General features: G+C 37.8%; 1 long non-coding RNA gene across 1 annotated transcript in view; it reads left to right on the plus strand.

Annotated features, from left to right (window-relative positions):
• LOC111768758 (uncharacterized) overlaps positions 1 to 6,772 on the plus strand; it is a 350,610-nt gene extending 343,838 nt beyond the window's left edge. Inside the window, exon 6 of the long non-coding RNA XR_011428299.1 lies at positions 6,520 to 6,772. This is a non-coding gene — a long non-coding RNA (uncharacterized lncRNA). The remainder of the gene's footprint in view (positions 1 to 6,519) is intronic.
• Positions 6,773 to 6,996: the final 224 nt, after the last annotated feature.

Here is a 6,996-nt window from a genome sequence, read left to right on the forward strand (position 1 = left end):
TCTTGTGTCTTCTGTCAGCATCCACAAAACTATAGCTAACTAATTATTAGCTTGCAAATAGGTTGTCTTAGATCTTCACAGTCCTTAACACTATTAGACCGTGAGCTTATACAATTTGATAAATAGTAACACAGCCAAATACAAAAACAGACAACTGATATAAGCGATATTCAATAGAAAGTAAAATATAACTATACTTTAATATCTTTACATCTTGATGCATCAAGAAATATAAAATAAAATAATATTGAGATCATTTTTACCTTCAGATTGTCAAAAGCTAAAAATAGCAATGAGTCAGATATAGAGAGGAGATGAAGAAACAGATTCTCTCATGTGTTGCTGGTGGATGTGAAAAGTAATTAAACAGTTTTTAAAAGTTGTATTTGTCTTTACCTATTTGGCCAACCATTCTACTTTTGGAATCTATCAATGCGAATGAAGTCCCCAGTGGGTATGTGTGTGTGTGTCTCTCTCTCTCTATATATACACACGCATATACATATAGACGTAGAGGAAGACACACACTGATGCAGGGAGAGACACACATACACGTGGAGGTATGTCTGTTAGTATATATGTGTGTATGTGTGTGTACATGTACATATATAGAGACTGTTTATAGTAGCATCTTTTGTTGGAGCAAAATCTGGAAACAACCTGGATGCCCTCTAATAGAGGAATGGTTAGTCACAGATGGTTTATCCATACCATGAAGTGGGATACAGTTATGAGGAATAATATGTTGGATCCGTATGTGCTAACTTGAAAGGATGCCATGAGATATTAAGTAAAAAGAGAAAAATTGGGGGCTGGCCTGGTGCATAGTGGTTAAGTTTGTGTGTTCCACTTCAGCAACCAGGGATTCATGGGTTCAGATCCTGGGCATGGACGTACACACCACTCATCAGGCTGTGCTGTGGCAGCATCCCACATAAAAAATAGAGGAACATTGGCACAGATGTTAGCTCAGGGACAATCTTCCTCACCAAAAGAAAGAAAGAAAGAAAGAAAAATTACAAGTATAAAAAGTGACTCCATTCTTATTTTAGAAAAGAATAAACCATATATATATGTATATATGTACATGTGTGTGTGTGTGTATATATATATATATATATATATATATATATATATATATATGCAGTTATCTTATTGTTACCTATCACGATATGCAAGTAAAGTTTGAATGTGTTATTTAATCCAAAAGTGAGTACAAATTGACTTTCTTTTCATGCTGGGTGAGAAGCTAATAGCTTACACAGTTAACATCTCAATCTCAACAGCAGCCTGGTCCAGGCTAGAGTTTAGCTTTGGAATCAGACAGACCAGAGTTCCCATCTTGATTCGATAGCTGCCTAGCTGAGTGAACTTGAACAAGTCATTTTGTCTTTCTTAGACTCAGTTTCCTTATGTGTAAAAATGGAAATAACAATGGTACCTACCTCACATATTTGTGAAAGGTAACTTTCAGAAAGTATATGGCCTACCAGCACAGTTCTGTCATAGAGTCAATGATGGCGTTGATGATAAAATTGAACACTTACTGAGCATTTACTATGTAATTGGACTCAATATGTGGTAGCTGCTTTTTTCTCTTGTCTTTCTTTAATAGTAGATTGCTCACTTAGCTGCCTGGAAGAAATGATGGTATCTCAGATTTTCATACGATTCCTCTACACAAGCCCAATCAAATAGCGATTGAACCAGGCCTTGGGGTGACAGTGAAGCAGTATTCACCTTGTTAGTGTTGCTTACCCTCAGAGAAGGGTCTTAGAACTGCAGCCAGCAGATGGCTTAACGCCTGAGGAAAATTCTAAGCAGTGCACCTAGCTAGGGGAGCATTGGCATGTTTACAATTCGCCAACTGAAACAGCGGTTATATTTTACAAATGAAAAATAATCATCTCTTATCTTCCTTAAGCAAAAACTACAGTTTCGTGTCAAACTGAATGCAACAACCCCCTAAAAAAAATCTTAAAAGGCAGTCAGCCGAGTCTTTATTGCAAGAACATCAGAGAAATGAGCCAGCTGAGCTACTTATCATCTGCTTAAATTTCTCAACTATTGAGCATTGCGGTGAAGGAACTATTTATAGGTCCTGTGTCTCCCTTAAATCCTTACCTCATAGGGATCTAGCTAGATCAGGAAAAGCCCCATTTTGTTCAGGATTGTGTAGGCTGCCAGCGGAACACGGTTTTGAATTAATCAGGTTTTGATTACACTCGCTGAACCTATTCAAGTATTAATAGTTTCCCTGTCAGCATGTAATGAGCTTTTCCTCCCGATTGATAGTCTTCATTGCTTTGTTTGTTTACTTACATTTTTTGGTCATCAGTTTAGGTAAGATGTGGGCATTTATTTCCAAGGCCATTGGGATGACAGCTGGAGAGGACAATGGAACAATTAATGCAACTTAAAATTTGAACGTGGAAAGTTGGCAAGCTAAAATAAGAACATAAAGATGTCCCCTGGAAGCCGTGTGTCTCAAGGTGCTGAAATTGCTGTAGAAACCAATTGAAATCCTGGAAAGCAGGGACCAGACCATAGGCACTGTCTCTGTGTCTCCAGTACCTAGAGCAGCGCCTGACTCCTAGCCCCAGGGGAGGAAAGGGAAGAGGAAACCGCCAGCCAAAATGTAACAGAATAAGTCATTAATTAAAACATTCATTTCATGCTGGAAACAAGCTATAGATTCCTTTAAGTGCCAGAGCCTCCATTAAACCTTTTCTAAAATCAACACACACATGATGGTTTATTTCACCTAAGATAGAATGTCAGTGTCTGGGGATAGAATTAACACAAGTGTCCTTTTTGTTTTATTCACAATCCTTCTCAATCCCTCTTCAAGTGACAGTTTCAATAGCTATTGAAAGGAAAGGCACATGCTCACAGAGGGCTAGAGCATTTCTTACAGGGAGCGAAGAAGGTCAGTAGGGATTTCAAGGTCAGACGTGCCACTCCCCTTTTCTTGGTACTCGGAGGCAAAAGATGGTTTATAAAACACATCACTTTTCCATAGTGTTTGGCTTTGGGAGTATACCAACTAAGCATTCTAGGGGAAAATACTGTGATAATTAAGGCCAGCTTTTGGTCATTTTTAAAAGATTTTTGAGTACAATGAAATCTCAAAGCTTTTAAATTCAAAATAAACACATCAATTAGTTTATTTTTCAATACACGAAGCCATATGAGATGTCTGGGGAACCTAGAAATTTTGAGTGCTGTGGTCCAGATGGAAATGCAGGCAGAGGAAGAAGCAGTGGACAGACAAATCAGTGAATGAAATGGCATCACATGGCAATTAAGACCACAGACTCAAGAGCAAGATGACACTATACATCTGTTCTTAGAGAAGTTCCTTAGCCTCTTGGTGCCTTGATTTTCCTCATTTACAAAATGTGGATAATAATAGTTTCTTCTCTTAGAGTTGTTTTTAGAATTCAATTAGTTAATTAATGTAAAGCTCTTAGAAATATATCTGACACATATTAAATAAATAAATCTTAGCAATTATTGGAAGATAGAGATAAATGTTGGAAATAAAGACAAATATCAATATGGCAATTGCTTATTAAATGCTATCAGTTTGTCTTGTCCCTAGGTTCCTGGACAGAGAAGACTCTTGTAGCTCTTCAATCTAGCGAGTCAGGAAGGCCCTAGATGGGTAACTGCTGGTGCAGATTTAGGGACTTTAAAAGAAGGTACAGGATGCGGAAATCACAGCCATCACCAGGGATGGATGTTCTAGTTCAACAGGCACTCATGGAAAATGTTTGGCCACTCCCCAGAGTCATTGTGCCAGCAGCAGCCATGGGCTTACTTGGGAAAGGAAGGGAGTGGTAGTTCGTATCCTGTGTTCTGTGGCAGTCACTTACTGTCCCCCCTTCACAGGTGCGCTTCCAATATTACAAAGCATAATGTTTTTTCTTCAGTCAATAATAGATTTGGTCAATGGCTGTCAGAGTAAATGTTGAACTGAGCAAACCCTATGAGTTGGCTGCAAATGTGAGCCACTGTTTCCAGTTCAGAGGCACAGCTAGCAGCCTCAGAGAGAAGGCAAGGACTTGTGTGCACTTTGCCTTGTGAGGAGAACCCAGAGGAGACAGATTCAAATGGTGACCGGGCTAAAAGGCAGCCTAGTGCTTTTGTGAGGCACATAAGACCCTGCTCTCTGGTAGTTATGATTGGTTGTCATTGCCCACTTCCCTGATGTTGTTTGGAGATTTTTAACCTCTTCAAGCATTTCTCTCCCATCCCCACCCCAATTCTAATTCCTGAAAGTGCCAGAAATGAAACTGGGGGTCACTAGACTGAGTGTCAAGGATTTCAGAGAGGTTTCCGGGTCACCAAGGAATCTTTGGTATGAGCGTAGTCTTTCTGCCTACAGATTGGAATATCTTATGTTTTAAGTGCTAAAACAATAAACATGAACTAACAAGCTTTTTCCAGTATTTATTCTCTCCTCTAAACCATTTACAAAAGGGATTGAGGAAAGGAAAATAATTATAAACTATTGTATTACCATAAAAGGGCAGAGATTTGGGAAAAAAGAAGAGATGGGAAGGTAAGCAGTTCCTAAAATTCTCATATTAACTTTTTGCTCTAAGTAACTAGTGGTTAGCAGAGTAAAAGTTTTGAAAATGTGCCTGTGCTCAACTGGTGAATTGCTATTAATTTTGGTAAACTAGACTATGCCATCAATAGAAACTATTTCCACTTCACAGTTATTTTTTTAAATGGTATTTATGGCAGATATCCTTTAGTCGAGGAACCAGAGGCCTTGCATTTGCCATAATTTTGCAAAATAAAGTTATTCAGCTGAACATAGTTAATGTTATTTTTTCTTCAGTGGAAAGCTTAGTATTGAAGTTTCTGTTTATGTTCCAGAATCTAAATTTCTGTTTATGTCTGCACAACTCTGCTAAGTAATTGATCTTTTAATATAAAACTGTGACTCTATTGGTAACTTGAACTATATATACTGTATATATATATATATGTCAGAAATATTAAAAAATGGAAAAAAATAGTATGTTTTATAGCAAATAGACAGTAAGAATTTATTTGTTGTTGATGTTGCTTTCAAAACAGAAAATAATGAGGTAGTGGAGGTAGGGGTTTGGGGGGATGGAAGCTTCATCTAGACATCAGAAGACCCAGATCCTCAGTCCCAACTTAGAGACTTAATCATGTCCCTGAACCTCATTGAGTTTCAGATTTTACCTGTGTAAGTGAGAATGCTAAAACCTGATTCAATTACCCCACTGAGAGTCTGTGAAGATTTAGTGAGATATATAAGTATATATGAAAGCACTCCATAAATATATAGCATTTTTCATCAAAATATGGTCTTTTGTGGTTATGTTCTCTTCTTGATATCAATATTGAAGTTTCCCTATTTTAAAATTTACTTCTTTTACTACACAAGGAACATAGGAATATATTATCATCATAGAAATCCAAGCATTACCATAATATATGGAGAAGAAAATGGAAGACCCTTGACTCATCCATCTCCAAATCTTCCTTTCTCTTTAGTGGTATCACTATCAACAGTTTGAATCTCTTTTCAGAAATTTTCTAAGCTTATATGTTTGCATGTATACGAAATATAATTTTATGCCATACAATCTGGATCAAAAGTGTGTTTCTAACTCACAAATTCAGCTTATTAAAACAAAAAGTTTTTTCCCTTCTCAGGGCCAGCCCCGTGGCCGAGTGGTTTAGTTCACACGCTTCCCTTCGGCAGCCCAGGGTTTCACTGGTTTGAATCCTGGGCGTGGACATGGTACCGCTCATCAGGCCATGTTGAGGTGGCATCCCACATGCCACAACTAGAAGGAAGGACCCACAAGTAAAAATATGCAACTATGTATCATGGGGCTTTGGGGAGAAAAAGGAAAAATAAAATCTTTTTAAAAAAACGTTTTTTCCCCTCTAAGGAAAATGTGACATAATTAGCTTCACAGTTGTTTCAGGTACAGGATTGATTGTGAAAGGTTAAAGGAGTGTAGGAAAGATGGAATGGGTTATTGTATCCACAACAAGGACAAAACCCATATACAAATGAATGTATTTCAGTTGTCATAGTTATGAAACCCCATTCTGTAACAAATGGGAAATAACACCTCATGGCAGCCAATCTAAAATAATCTCTATGTGATGAGTTCCACTGGCAGATCTGCCAAGATGCACCAATTCTCAGTGTGATCACATAGATTTCATTGGTCACAAACAGAGAAAAGCACATGATTGCATTGAAGACGATGACAGTGCTGCCAGCCCAGAAATCACAGCTCAGGCTCCGCGATAGCAGACTATCACACCTGCCACTTGACAGGTGTGCACTGAAATTTATGAAAAGCTTTTCTAGCCAAGCCATCAGGCTGCTGAAAAGAATGGTGAATGCCTTGAGCCTTGACATTTATTACAGCTTTGCCAGCATATCTGTCTTGTAGAGTGTGATTTGAAAAACGATATGTCTAACCATGATCTTAATAAGCTCATTTGTTCCAGGATCTCATTGTACTTGTGCTTGCTGATAGAAGAGGAGAAAGCCAACAATATAAATAACGGAAGCTTCCTGGTGAAATGGCTCCACTTATTTCAATATGGAGACAGTCCGATGTTTAACATTACCAGTTGCCATACCTGAAAGAGGAATAAGAATGCTGCTTTGCGGTGTTTCAGAGTGAGGCTCCAGTTCTTTCATAACCTTAATTTCAGTCAGTTTGGTCACAAACAATGAAATTAAAGCATGTGATAAATATTCTGGTGAAGATGCAAATTTATTAATATTAGTCAGGAAAGATACGTCTTTAAATTTTTTTTTTTAAAGAAACCTTGCCGTTTTCTTTTTAACCACTCATTTCTAAAGATTCCAAATACTTTGAGTATTTGCTCTTTTATTATCAAAATACCCTTGGTGGATAAAGATGGAACAAATATCATCCCCAGTTGATACAGGATGAGCAAGAGGAAGTTAAAATAGTT

This window comes from Equus caballus, chromosome 18 (assembly GCF_041296265.1).
Source record: "Equus caballus isolate H_3958 breed thoroughbred chromosome 18, TB-T2T, whole genome shotgun sequence".
Classification (NCBI taxonomy): domain Eukaryota; kingdom Metazoa; phylum Chordata; class Mammalia; order Perissodactyla; family Equidae; genus Equus; species Equus caballus.